The sequence below is a fragment of the Rhipicephalus microplus genome, chromosome 2 (genome assembly GCF_043290135.1).
Source record: "Rhipicephalus microplus isolate Deutch F79 chromosome 2, USDA_Rmic, whole genome shotgun sequence".
In the NCBI taxonomy this organism is placed as follows: Eukaryota; Metazoa; Arthropoda; class Arachnida; order Ixodida; family Ixodidae; genus Rhipicephalus; species Rhipicephalus microplus.
Genome location: NC_134701.1, coordinates 14,950,482 through 14,965,051, shown reverse-complemented (window position 1 = coordinate 14,965,051; position 14,570 = coordinate 14,950,482).

Genomic DNA, 14,570 nt, shown 5'->3' with positions numbered 1-14,570 from the left:
GATGCTTGCATGCGCTTTCACGACAATATAACAAAATAGCAGTTTCGCACTTGTAACGGTACAAGACGCAGAATCAGGCTAGCTCATGCCGTTTTGTGTGCTTTCACAATATTTCGCCTGTCGCAGTTTCGTACACGATACAAAACAACACTATCTCGTTAGATGACGTCGTTTTCGGTAGTTTCACGGCGTTACCTAGCTTAAACTAACATAACTCAACCTAACCTAACCTTCGCACTTCTAGCGTTAGAAAACGTTTATCTCGCTACTTTACAATGCTTTCTGCGACAATACGACGGTTTCATGCGTTTTCACATTAGATATCGCAGTTTTCGACTTCTAATGGTGAAAAACACTGCATCTCAATAGCTGAAATTTCACCAACAAGACGCTTCATAACTTGACCTAACCTAACCTTCGCACTTGTATATAAAACACTTTGTTACACTGTTTCGTTCATAATTACGATATTTGCATGACCTCAAATATTTTCACCAACTTAGTACAGTACAGAACGCTGTATCTCGTTAAACGACATCGTTCTCTAAAGTTTCACAATGCTTGCATGCGCTTTCGCGAGAATATCACAAAATAGCAGTTTCGCACTTTTAACGGTACAAGACGCAGTATCTGGGTAGTTCATGCCGTTTTGTGTGCTTTCACAATATTTCACCTTTCGCAGTTTCGTACTCGACCCAAAACAACACTATCTCGTTAGATGACGCCGTTTTCGGTAGTTTCACGACGCTACCTAGCTTAGAATAACATAACTCAACCTAACCTAACCTTCGCACTTCTAGCGTTAGAAAACGTTTTACTCGCTACTTTGCAATGCTTTCTGCAACATTACGATGGTTTCATGCACTTTATCATTAGATAACGCAGTTTTCGACTTCTAATGGTGAAAAACACTGCATCTCAATAGGTGACATTGTTTAATGCGGCTTTATCACGCTTCATAACTTAACCTAACGTAACCTTCGCACTTGTATATAAAACACTCTGTTACACTGTTTCGTTCCTAATTACGATATTTGCATGACCTCAAAAATTTTCGCCAACTTAGTACAGTACAGAACGCTGTATCTCGTTAAATGACATCGTTCTCTCAAGTTTCGCGATGCTTGTATGCGCTTTCGCGAGAATATCACAAAATAGCAGTTTCGCACTTGTAACGGTACCAGACGCAGTATCTGGCTAGTTCATGCCGTTTTGTGTGCTTTCACCATATTTCACCTATCGTAGTTTTGTACACGCTAAAAAAAACAACACTATCTCGTTATATGACGTCGTTTTCGGTAGTTTCACGAGGCTACCTAGCTTAAATTACCATAACTCAACCTAACCTAACCTTCGCACTTCTAGCGTTAGAAAAACTTTTACTCGCCACTTTACAATGTTTTCTGCAACATTACGACGATTTCATGCGTTTGTACATTAGATATCGCAGTTTTCGACTTCTAATGGTGAAAAACACTGCCTCTCAATGGCTTACATTGTTTAATGCGGTTTCATCACGCTTCATACCTTAACCTAACCTAACCTTCGCACTTGTATCTAAAAATGCTCTGTTACACTGTTTCGTTCACAATTACGATATTTGTATGACCTCACAGTTTTTCACCAACTAAGTATAGTACAGAACGCTGTATCTCGCTAAATGACATCGTTCTTTAAGGTTTCACGATGATTGCATGCGCTTTCACGAGATTATCACAATAAAGCAGTGTCGCACTTGTAACGGTACAAGACGCAGTATCTGGCTAGTTCACGCCGTTTTGTGTGCTTTCACAATAATTCACATATCACAGTTTCGTAGTCGACACAAAACAACACTATCTCGTTAGATGACGCCGTTTTCGGTAGTTTCACGACGCTACCTAGCTTAGAATAACATAACTCAACCTAACCTAACCTTCGCACTTCTAGCGTTAGAAAACGTTTTACTCGCTACTTTGCAATGCTTTCTGCAACATTACGACGGTTTCATGCACTTTATCATTAGATAACGCAGTTTTCGACTTCTAATGGTGAAAAACACTGCATCTGAATAGGTGACATTGTTTAATGTGGTTTTATCACGCTTCATAACTTAACCTAACCTAACCTTCAAACGTGTATCTAAAAACGCTCTGTTACACTGTTTCGTTAACAATTACGATATTTCCATGATCTCACAGTTTTTCACCAACTCAGTACAGTACAGAACGCTGTATCTCGCTAAATGACATCGTTCTTTACGGTTTCATGATGCTTGCATGCGCTTTCACGACAATATAACAAAATAGCAGTTTCGCACTTGTAACGGTACAAGACGCAGAATCAGGCTAGCTCATGCCGTTTTGTGTGCTTTCACAATATTTCGCCTGTCGCAGTTTCGTACACGATACAAAACAACACTACCTCGTTAGATGACGTCGTTTTCGGTAGTTTCACGAGGCTACCTAGCTTAAACTAACATAACTCAACCTCACATAACCTTCGCACTTGTAGCGTTTTAAAACGTTTTACTCGATACTTTACAATGCTTTCTGCAACATTACGACGGTTCTATGCGTTTTCACATTAGATATGACAGTTTCCGACTTCTAATGGTGAAAAACACTGCATCTCAATAGCTGACATTGTTTAACGCGGTTTTATGACGCCTAATAACTTAACCTGACCTAACCTTCGCACTTGTATCTAAAAACGCTCTGTTACAATGTTTCGTTCATAATTACGATATTTGCATGTCCTCACAAATTTTCACCAACTTTGTACTGTACAGAGCGCTGTATCTCGTTAAATGACATCGTTCTCTAAAGTTTCACGATGCTTGCATGCGCTTTCACGAGAATATCACAAAATAGCAGTTTCGCACTTGTAACGGTACAAGACGCAGTATCTGGCTAGTTCATGCCATTTTGTGTGTTTTCGCAGTATTTCACCTATCGCAGTTTCGTACTCGCAAAAAACAATATTATCTCGTTATATGACGTCATTTTCGGTAGTTTCACGACGTTACCTAGCTTAAACTAACATAACTCAACCTAACCTAACCTTCGCACTTCTAGCGTTAGAAAAAGTTTTACTCGCCACTTTACAATGCTTTCTGAAACATTACGACGGTTTCATGCGTTTTCACATTAGATATCGCAGTTTTCGACTTCTAATGGTGAAAAACACTGCCTCTCAATGGCTGACATTGTTTAATGCGGTTTTATCACGCTTCATAACTTAACCTAACCTAACCTTCGCACTTGTATCTAAAAATGCTCTGTTACACTGTTTCGTTCACAATTACGATATTTGTATGACCTCAAAGTTTTTCACCAACTTAGTACAGTACAGAACGCTGTATCTCGCTAAATGACATCGTTCTTTAAGGTTTCACGATGCTTGCATGCGCTTTCACGACAATATAACAAAATAGCAGTTTCGCACTTGTAACGGTACAAGACGCAGAATCAGGCTAGCTCATGCCGTTTTGTGTGCTTTCACAATATTTCGCCTGTCGCAGTTTCGTACACGATACAAAACAACACTATCTCGTTAGATGACGTCGTTTTCGGTAGTTTCACGACGTTACCTAGCTTAAACTAACATAACTCAACCTAACCTAGCCTTCGCACTTCTAGCGTTAGAAAACGTTTATCTCGCTACTTTACAATGCTTTCTGCGACAATACGACGGTTTCATGCGTTTTCACATTAGATATCGCAGTTTTCGACTTCTAATGGTGAAAAACACTGCATCTCAATAGCTGAAATTTCACCAACAAGACGCTTCATAACTTGACCTAACCTAACCTTCGCACTTGTATATAAAACACTTTGTTACACTGTTTCGTTCATAATTACGATATTTGCATGACCTCAAATATTTTCACCAACTTAGTACAGTACAGAACGCTGTATCTCGTTAAACGACATCGTTCTCTAAAGTTTCACAATGCTTGCATGCGCTTTCGCGAGAATATCACAAAATAGCAGTTTCGCACTTTTAACGGTACAAGACGCAGTATCTGGGTAGTTCATGCCGTTTTGTGTGCTTTCACAATATTTCACCTTTCGCAGTTTCGTACTCGACCCAAAACAACACTATCTCGTTAGATGACGCCGTTTTCGGTAGTTTCACGACGCTACCTAGCTTAGAATAACATAACTCAACCTAACCTAACCTTCGCACTTCTAGCGTTAGAAAACGTTTTACTCGCTACTTTGCAATGCTTTCTGCAACATTACGACGGTTTCATGCACTTTATCATTAGATAACAGAGTTTTCGACTTCTAATGGTGAAAAACACTGCATCTCAATAGGTGACATTGTTTAATGCGGCTTTATCACGCTTCATAACTTAACCTAACGTAACCTTCGCACTTGTATATAAAACACTCTGTTACACTGTTTCGTTCCTAATTACGATATTTGCATGACCTCAAAAATTTTCGCCAACTTAGTACAGTACAGAACGCTGTATCTCGTTAAATGACATCGTTCTCTCAAGTTTCGCGACGCTTGTATGCGCTTTCGCGAGAATATCACAAAATAGCAGTTTCGCACTTGTAACGGTACCAGACGCAGTATCTGGCTAGTTCATGCCGTTTTGTGTGCTTTCACCATATTTCACCTATCGTAGTTTTGTACACGCTAAAAAAAACAACACTATCTCGTTATATGACGTCGTTTTCGGTAGTTTCACGAGGCTACCTAGCTTAAATTACCATAACTCAACCTAACCTAACCTTCGCACTTCTAGCGTTAGAAAAACTTTTACTCGCCACTTTACAATGTTTTCTGCAACATTACGACGATTTCATGCGTTTGTACATTAGATATCGCAGTTTTCGACTTCTAATGGTGAAAAACACTGCCTCTCAATGGCTTACATTGTTAAATGCGGTTTCATCACGCTTCATACCTTAACCTAACCTGACCTTCGCACTTGTATCTAAAAATGCTCTGTTACACTGTTTCGTTCACAATTACGATATTTGTATGACCTCACAGTTTTTCACCAACTAAGTATAGTACAGAACGCTGTATCTCGCTAAATGACATCGTTCTTTTAGGTTTCACGATGATTGCATGCGCTTTCACGAGATTATCACAATAAAGCAGTGTCGCACTTGTAACGGTACAAGACGCAGTATCTGGCTAGTTCACGCCGTTTTGTGTGCTTTCACAATAATTCACATATCACAGTTTCGTAGTCGACACAAAACAACACTATCTCGTTAGATGACGCCGTTTTCGGTAGTTTCACGACGCTACCTAGCTTAGAATAACATAACTCAACCTAACCTAACCTTCGCACTTCTAGCGTTAGAAAACGTTTTACTCGCTACTTTGCAATGCTTTGTGCAACATTACGACGGTTTCATGCACTTTATCATTAGATAACGCAGTTTTCGACTTCTAATGGTGAAAAACACTGCATCTGAATAGGTGACATTGTTTAATGTGGTTTTATCACGCTTCATAACTTAACCTAACCTAACCTTCAAACGTGTATCTAAAAACGCTCTGTTACACTGTTTCGTTAACAATTACGATATTTCCATGATCTCACAGTTTTTCACCAACTCAGTACAGTACAGAACGCTGTATCTCGCTAAATGACATCGTTCTTTACGGTTTCATGATGCTTGCATGCGCTTTCACGACAATATAACAAAATAGCAGTTTCGCACTTGTAACGGTACAAGACGCAGAATCAGGCTAGCTCATGCCGTTTTGTGTGCTTTCACAATATTTCGCCTGTCGCAGTTTCGTACACGATACAAAACAACACTACCTCGTTAGATGACGTCGTTTTCGGTAGTTTCACGAGGCTACCTAGCTTAAACTAACATAACTCAACCTCACATAACCTTCGCACTTGTAGCGTTTTAAAACGTTTTACTCGATACTTTACAATGCTTTCTGCAACATTACGACGGTTCTATGCGTTTTCACATTAGATATGACAGTTTCCGACTTCTAATGGTGAAAAACACTGCATCTCAATAGCTGACATTGTTTAACGCGGTTTTATGACGCCTAATAACTTAACCTGACCTAACCTTCGCACTTGTATCTAAAAACGCTCTGTTACAATGTTTCGTTCATAATTACGATATTTGCATGTCCTCACAAATTTTCACCAACTTAGTACTGTACAGAGCGCTGTATCTCGTTAAATGACATCGTTCTCTAAAGTTTCACGATGCTTGCATGCGCTTTCACGAGAATATCACAAAATAGCAGTTTCGCACTTGTAACGGTACAAGACGCAGTATCTGGCTAGTTCATGCCGTTTTGTGTGTTTTCGCAGTATTTCACCTATCGCAGTTTCGTACTCGCAAAAAACAATATTATCTCGTTATATGACGTCATTTTCGGTAGTTTCACGACGTTACCTAGCTTAAACTAACATAACTCAACCTAACCTAACCTTCGCACTTCTAGCGTTAGAAAAAGTTTTACTCGCCACTTTACAATGCTTTCTGAAACATTACGACGGTTTCATGCGTTTTCACATTAGATATCGCAGTTTTCGACTTCTAATGGTGAAAAACACTGCCTCTCAATGGCTGACATTGTTTAATGCGGTTTTATCACGCTTCATAACTTAACCTAACCTAACCTTCGCACTTGTATCTAAAAATGCTCTGTTACACTGTTTCGTTCACAATTACGATATTTGTATGACCTCAAAGTTTTTCACCAACTTAGTACAGTACAGAACGCTGTATCTCGCTAAATGACATCGTTCTTTAAGGTTTCACGATGCTTGCATGCGCTTTCACGACAATATAACAAAATAGCAGTTTCGCACTTGTAACGGTACAAGACGCAGAATCAGGCTAGCTCATGCCGTTTTGTGTGCTTTCACAATATTTCGCCTGTCGCAGTTTCGTACACGATACAAAACAACACTATCTCGTTAGATGACGTCGTTTTCGGTAGTTTCACGACGTTACCTAGCTTAAACTAACATAACTCAACCTAACCTAGCCTTCGCACTTCTAGCGTTAGAAAACGTTTATCTCGCTACTTTACAATGCTTTCTGCGACAATACGACGGTTTCATGCGTTTTCACATTAGATATCGCAGTTTTCGACTTCTAATGGTGAAAAACACTGCATCTCAATAGCTGAAATTTCACCAACAAGACGCTTCATAACTTGACCTAACCTAACCTTCGCACTTGTATATAAAACACTTTGTTACACTGTTTCGTTCATAATTACGATATTTGCATGACCTCAAATATTTTCACCAACTTAGTACAGTACAGAACGCTGTATCTCGTTAAACGACATCGTTCTCTAAAGTTTCACAATGCTTGCATGCGCTTTCGCGAGAATATCACAAAATAGCAGTTTCGCACTTTTAACGGTACAAGACGCAGTATCTGGGTAGTTCATGCCGTTTTGTGTGCTTTCACAATATTTCACCTTTCGCAGTTTCGTACTCGACCCAAAACAACACTATCTCGTTAGATGACGCCGTTTTCGGTAGTTTCACGACGCTACCTAGCTTAGAATAACATAACTCAACCTAACCTAACCTTCGCACTTCTAGCGTTAGAAAACGTTTTACTCGCTACTTTGCAATGCTTTCTGCAACATTACGACGGTTTCATGCACTTTATCATTAGATAACAGAGTTTTCGACTTCTAATGGTGAAAAACACTGCATCTCAATAGGTGACATTGTTTAATGCGGCTTTATCACGCTTCATAACTTAACCTAACGTAACCTTCGCACTTGTATATAAAACACTCTGTTACACTGTTTCGTTCCTAATTACGATATTTGCATGACCTCAAAAATTTTCGCCAACTTAGTACAGTACAGAACGCTGTATCTCGTTAAATGACATCGTTCTCTCAAGTTTCGCGACGCTTGTATGCGCTTTCGCGAGAATATCACAAAATAGCAGTTTCGCACTTGTAACGGTACCAGACGCAGTATCTGGCTAGTTCATGCCGTTTTGTGTGCTTTCACCATATTTCACCTATCGTAGTTTTGTACACGCTAAAAAAAACAACACTATCTCGTTATATGACGTCGTTTTCGGTAGTTTCACGAGGCTACCTAGCTTAAATTACCATAACTCAACCTAACCTAACCTTCGCACTTCTAGCGTTAGAAAAACTTTTACTCGCCACTTTACAATGTTTTCTGCAACATTACGACGATTTCATGCGTTTGTACATTAGATATCGCAGTTTTCGACTTCTAATGGTGAAAAACACTGCCTCTCAATGGCTTACATTGTTAAATGCGGTTTCATCACGCTTCATACCTTAACCTAACCTGACCTTCGCACTTGTATCTAAAAATGCTCTGTTACACTGTTTCGTTCACAATTACGATATTTGTATGACCTCACAGTTTTTCACCAACTAAGTATAGTACAGAACGCTGTATCTCGCTAAATGACATCGTTCTTTTAGGTTTCACGATGATTGCATGCGCTTTCACGAGATTATCACAATAAAGCAGTGTCGCACTTGTAACGGTACAAGACGCAGTATCTGGCTAGTTCACGCCGTTTTGTGTGCTTTCACAATAATTCACATATCACAGTTTCGTAGTCGACACAAAACAACACTATCTCGTTAGATGACGCCGTTTTCGGTAGTTTCACGACGCTACCTAGCTTAGAATAACATAACTCAACCTAACCTAACCTTCGCACTTCTAGCGTTAGAAAACGTTTTACTCGCTACTTTGCAATGCTTTGTGCAACATTACGACGGTTTCATGCACTTTATCATTAGATAACGCAGTTTTCGACTTCTAATGGTGAAAAACACTGCATCTGAATAGGTGACATTGTTTAATGTGGTTTTATCACGCTTCATAACTTAACCTAACCTAACCTTCAAACGTGTATCTAAAAACGCTCTGTTACACTGTTTCGTTAACAATTACGATATTTCCATGATCTCACAGTTTTTCACCAACTCAGTACAGTACAGAACGCTGTATCTCGCTAAATGACATCGTTCTTTACGGTTTCATGATGCTTGCATGCGCTTTCACGACAATATAACAAAATAGCAGTTTCGCACTTGTAACGGTACAAGACGCAGAATCAGGCTAGCTCATGCCGTTTTGTGTGCTTTCACAATATTTCGCCTGTCGCAGTTTCGTACACGATACAAAACAACACTACCTCGTTAGATGACGTCGTTTTCGGTAGTTTCACGAGGCTACCTAGCTTAAACTAACATAACTCAACCTCACATAACCTTCGCACTTGTAGCGTTTTAAAACGTTTTACTCGATACTTTACAATGCTTTCTGCAACATTACGACGGTTCTATGCGTTTTCACATTAGATATGACAGTTTCCGACTTCTAATGGTGAAAAACACTGCATCTCAATAGCTGACATTGTTTAACGCGGTTTTATGACGCCTAATAACTTAACCTGACCTAACCTTCGCACTTGTATCTAAAAACGCTCTGTTACAATGTTTCGTTCATAATTACGATATTTGCATGTCCTCACAAATTTTCACCAACTTAGTACTGTACAGAGCGCTGTATCTCGTTAAATGACATCGTTCTCTAAAGTTTCACGATGCTTGCATGCGCTTTCACGAGAATATCACAAAATAGCAGTTTCGCACTTGTAACGGTACAAGACGCAGTATCTGGCTAGTTCATGCCGTTTTGTGTGTTTTCGCAGTATTTCACCTATCGCAGTTTCGTACTCGCAAAAAACAATATTATCTCGTTATATGACGTCATTTTCGGTAGTTTCACGACGTTACCTAGCTTAAACTAACATAACTCAACCTAACCTAACCTTCGCACTTCTAGCGTTAGAAAAAGTTTTACTCGCCACTTTACAATGCTTTCTGAAACATTACGACGGTTTCATGCGTTTTCACATTAGATATCGCAGTTTTCGACTTCTAATGGTGAAAAACACTGCCTCTCAATGCCTGACATTGTTTAATGCGGTTTTATCACGCTTCATAACTTAACCTAACCTAACCTTCGCACTTGTATCTAAAAATGCTCTGTTACACTGTTTCGTTCACAATTACGATATTTGTATGACCTCAAAGTTTTTCACCAACTTAGTACAGTACAGAACGCTGTATCTCGCTAAATGACATCGTTCTTTAAGGTTTCACGATGCTTGCATGCGCTTTCACGACAATATAACAAAATAGCAGTTTCGCACTTGTAACGGTACAAGACGCAGAATCAGGCTAGCTCATGCCGTTTTGTGTGCTTTCACAATATTTCGCCTGTCGCAGTTTCGTACACGATACAAAACAACACTATCTCGTTAGATGACGTCGTTTTCCGTAGTTTCACGGCGTTACCTAGCTTAAACTAACATAACTCAACCTAACCTAACCTTCGCACTTCTAGCGTTAGAAAACGTTTATCTCGCTACTTTACAATGCTTTCTGCGACAATACGACGGTTTCATGCGTTTTCACATTAGATATCGCAGTTTTCGACTTCTAATGGTGAAAAACACTGCATCTCAATAGCTGAAATTGTTTAATGCGGTTTTATGACCTTTTATAACTTAACCTAACCTTAGTTTCGCACTTGTATCTCAAAACGCTCTGTTACACTGTTTTTTTCACACTTACGATATTTGTATGACCTCACAGTTTTTCACCAACTAAGTACAGTACAGAACGCTGTATCTGGCTAAATGACATCGTTCTTTAAGGTTTCACGATGCTTGCATGCGCTTTCACGAGAATATCACAAAATAGCAGTTTCGCACTTGTAACGGTACAAGACGCAGTATCTGGCTAGTTCATGCCGTTTTGTGTGCTTTCGCAGTATTTCACCTATCGCAGTTTCGTACTCGCAAAAAACAATATTATCTCGTTATATGACGTCATTTTCGGTAGTTTCACGACGTTACCTAGCTTAAACTAACATAACTCAACCTAACCTAACCTTCGCACTTCTAGCGTTAGAAAAAGTTTTACTCGCCACTTTACAATGCTTTCTGAAACATTACGACGGTTTCATGCGTTTTCACATTAGATATCGCAGTTTTCGACTTCTAATGGTGAAAAACACTGCCTCTCAATGGCTGACATTGTTTAATGCGGTTTTACCACGCTTCATAACTTAACCTAACCTAACCTTCGCACTTGTATCTAAAAATGCTCTGTTACACTGTTTCGTTCACAATTACGATATTTGTATGACCTCAAAGTTTATCACCAACTTAGTACAGTACAGAACGCTGTATCTCGCTAAATCACATCGTTCTTTAAGGTTTCACGATGCTTGCATGCGCTTTCACGACAATATAACAAAATAGCAGTTTCGCACTTGTAACGGTACAAGACGCAGAATCAGGCTAGCTCATGCCGTTTTGTGTGCTTTCACAATATTACGCCTGTCGCAGTTTCGTACACGATACAAAACAACACTATCTCGTTAGATGACGTCGCTTTCGGTAGTTTCACGGCGTTACCTAGCTTAAACTAACATAACTCAACCTAACCTAACCTTCGCACTTTTAGCGTTATAAAACGTTTTACTCCATACTTTACAACGCTTTCTGCAACATTACCACGGTTCTATGCGTTTTCACATTACATATGGCAGTTTCCGTCTTTTAATGGTGAAAAACACTGCATCTCAATAGCTGACATTGTTTAACGCGGTTTTATGACGCCTAATAACTTAACCTAACCTAACCTTCGCACTTGTATCTAAAAACGCTCTGTTACGCTGTTTCGTTCCCAATTACGATATTTGCATGACCTCACAGTTTTTCACCAACTTATTACAGTACAGAACGCTGTATCTTGCTAAATGACATCGTTCTCTAAAGTTTCACGATGCTTGCATGCGCTTTCACGAGAATATCACAAAATAGCAGTTTCGCACTTTTAACGGTACAAGACGCAGTATTTGGCTAGTTCATGCCGTTTTGCGTGCTTTCCCAATATTTCACACATCGCAGTTTCGTACTCGCACCCAAACAACACTATCTCGTTAGGTGACGTCGTTTTCGGTATTTTCACGACGCTACCTAGCTTAAACTAACATAACTCAACCTAACCTAACCTTCGCACTTCTAGCGTTAGAAAACGTTTTACTCGCTACATTACAATGCTTTCTGCAACAATACGACAATTTCATGCGTTTTTACTTTAGATATCGCAGTTTCCGACATATAAGGGTGAAAAACACTGCATCTCAATAGCTGACATTGTTTTATGCAGTTTTATGACGCTTCATAACCTATCATAACCTAACCTTCGCACTTGTATCTAAAAATGCTCTGTTACACTGTTTCGTTCACAATTACGATATTTGTATGACCTCAAAGTTTTTCACGCACTTAGTACAGTACAGAACACTGTATCTCGCTAAATGACATCGTTCTCTAAAGTTTCACGATGCTTGTATGCGCTTTCGCGAGAATATCACAAAATAGCAGTCTCGCACTTGTAACGGTACCAGACGCAGTATCTGGCTAGTTCATGCCGTTTTGTGTGCTTTCACCATATTTCACCTATCGAAGTTTTGTACACGCTAAAAAAACAACACTATCTCGTTATATGACGTCGTTTTCGGCAGTTTCACGAGGGTACCTAGCTTAAACTAACATAACTCAACCTCACATAACCTTCGCACTTCTAGCGTTATAAAACGTTTTACTCGATACTTTACAATGCTTTCTGCAACATTACGACGGTTCTATGCGTTTTCACATTAGATATGACAGTTTCCGACGACTAATGGTGAAAAACACTGCATCTCAATATCTGACATTGCCTACTGCGGTTATAACGCTTCATAACTTAACCTGCTTCAACCTTCGCACTTGTATCTAAAAACGCTCTGTTACACTGTTTTTTTTTCACACTTACGATATTTGTATGACCTCACAGTTTTTTACCAACTAAGTACAGTACAGAATGCTGTATCTCGCTAAATGACATCGTTCTCTAAAGTTTCACGATGCTTGCATGCGCTTTCACGAGAATATCACAATAAAGCAGTGTCGCACTTGTAAAAGTACAAGACGCAGTATCTGGCTAGTTCACGCCGTTTTGTGTGTTTTCACGATTTTTCACACATCGCAGTTTCGTACTCGCAACAAAACAACACTTTCTCGTTAGATGACGTCGTTTTTGGTGGTTTCATGACGCTACCTAGCCTTAACCAACATTACTCAACCTAACCCTACTTTCACAATTCAAGCGTTAGAAAACGTTTTACTCGCTACTTTACGATGCTTTCTGCAACATTACGACGGTTTCATGCGTTTCACTTTAGATGTCGCTATTTTCGACTTCTAATGAAAAAAAAACACTGCGTCTCAATATCTGACATTGCTCATTGCGGTTTTATGACGCTTCATAACTTAACCTACTTCAACCTTCGCACTTGTATTTAAAAACGCTTTGTTACACTGTTTCGTTCATAATTACGATATTTGCATGACCTCACAAATTTTCACTAACTTAGTACAGTACAAAACGCTGTATATCGTTAAATGACATCGTTCTCTAAAGTTTCACGATGCTTGTATGCGCTTTCGCGAGAATATCACAAAATAGCAGTTTCGTAACGGTACAAGACGCAGTATCTGGCTAGTTCACGCCGTTTTGTGTGCTTTCACAATATTTCACACATCGCAGTTTTGTACTCGCAACAAAACAACACTATCTCGTTAGATGGCGTCGTTTTTGATGGTTTCATGACGCTACCTGGCCTTAACCAACATTACTCAACCTGAGCTAACTTTCGCACTTCAAGCGTTAGAAAACGTTTTACTCGCTACTTTACGATGCTTTCTGCAACATTACGACGGTTTCATGCGTTTTCACATTAGATATCGCAGTTTCCGACTTCTAATGGTGAAAAACACTGCATCTCAATAGCTGACATTGTTTAATGCGGTTTTATCACTCTTCATAACTTAACCTACTTCAACCTTCGCACTTTTATCTAAAAACGCTTTGTTACACTGTTTCGTTCATAATTACGATATTTGCATGACCTCACAAATTTTCACTAACTTAGTAAAGTACAGAACGCTGTATATCGTTAAATGACATCGTTCTCTAAAGTTTCACGATGCTTGTATGCGCCTTCGCGAGAATATCACAAAATAGCAGTTTCGTAACGATAAAAGACGCAGTATCTGGCTAGTTCACGCCGTTTTGTGTGCTTTCACAATATTTCACACATCGCAGTTTCGTACTCGCAACAAAACAACACTACCTCGTTAGAAGGCGTCGTTTTTGGTGGTTTCATGACGCTACCTAGCCTTAACCAACATTACTCAACCTGACCTAACTTTCGCACTTCAAGCGTTAGAAAACGTTTTACTCGCTACTTTACGATGCTTTCTGCAACATTACGACGGTTTCATGCGTTTTCACATTAGATATCGCAGTTTCCGACTTCTAATGGTGAAAAACACTGCCTCTCAATGGCTGACATTGTTTAATGCGGTTTTATCACGCTTCATAACTTAACCTAACCTAACCTTCGCACTTGTATCTAAAAACACTCTGTTACACTGTTTCGTTTATATTTACGATATTTGCATGACCTCACAAATTTTCACCAA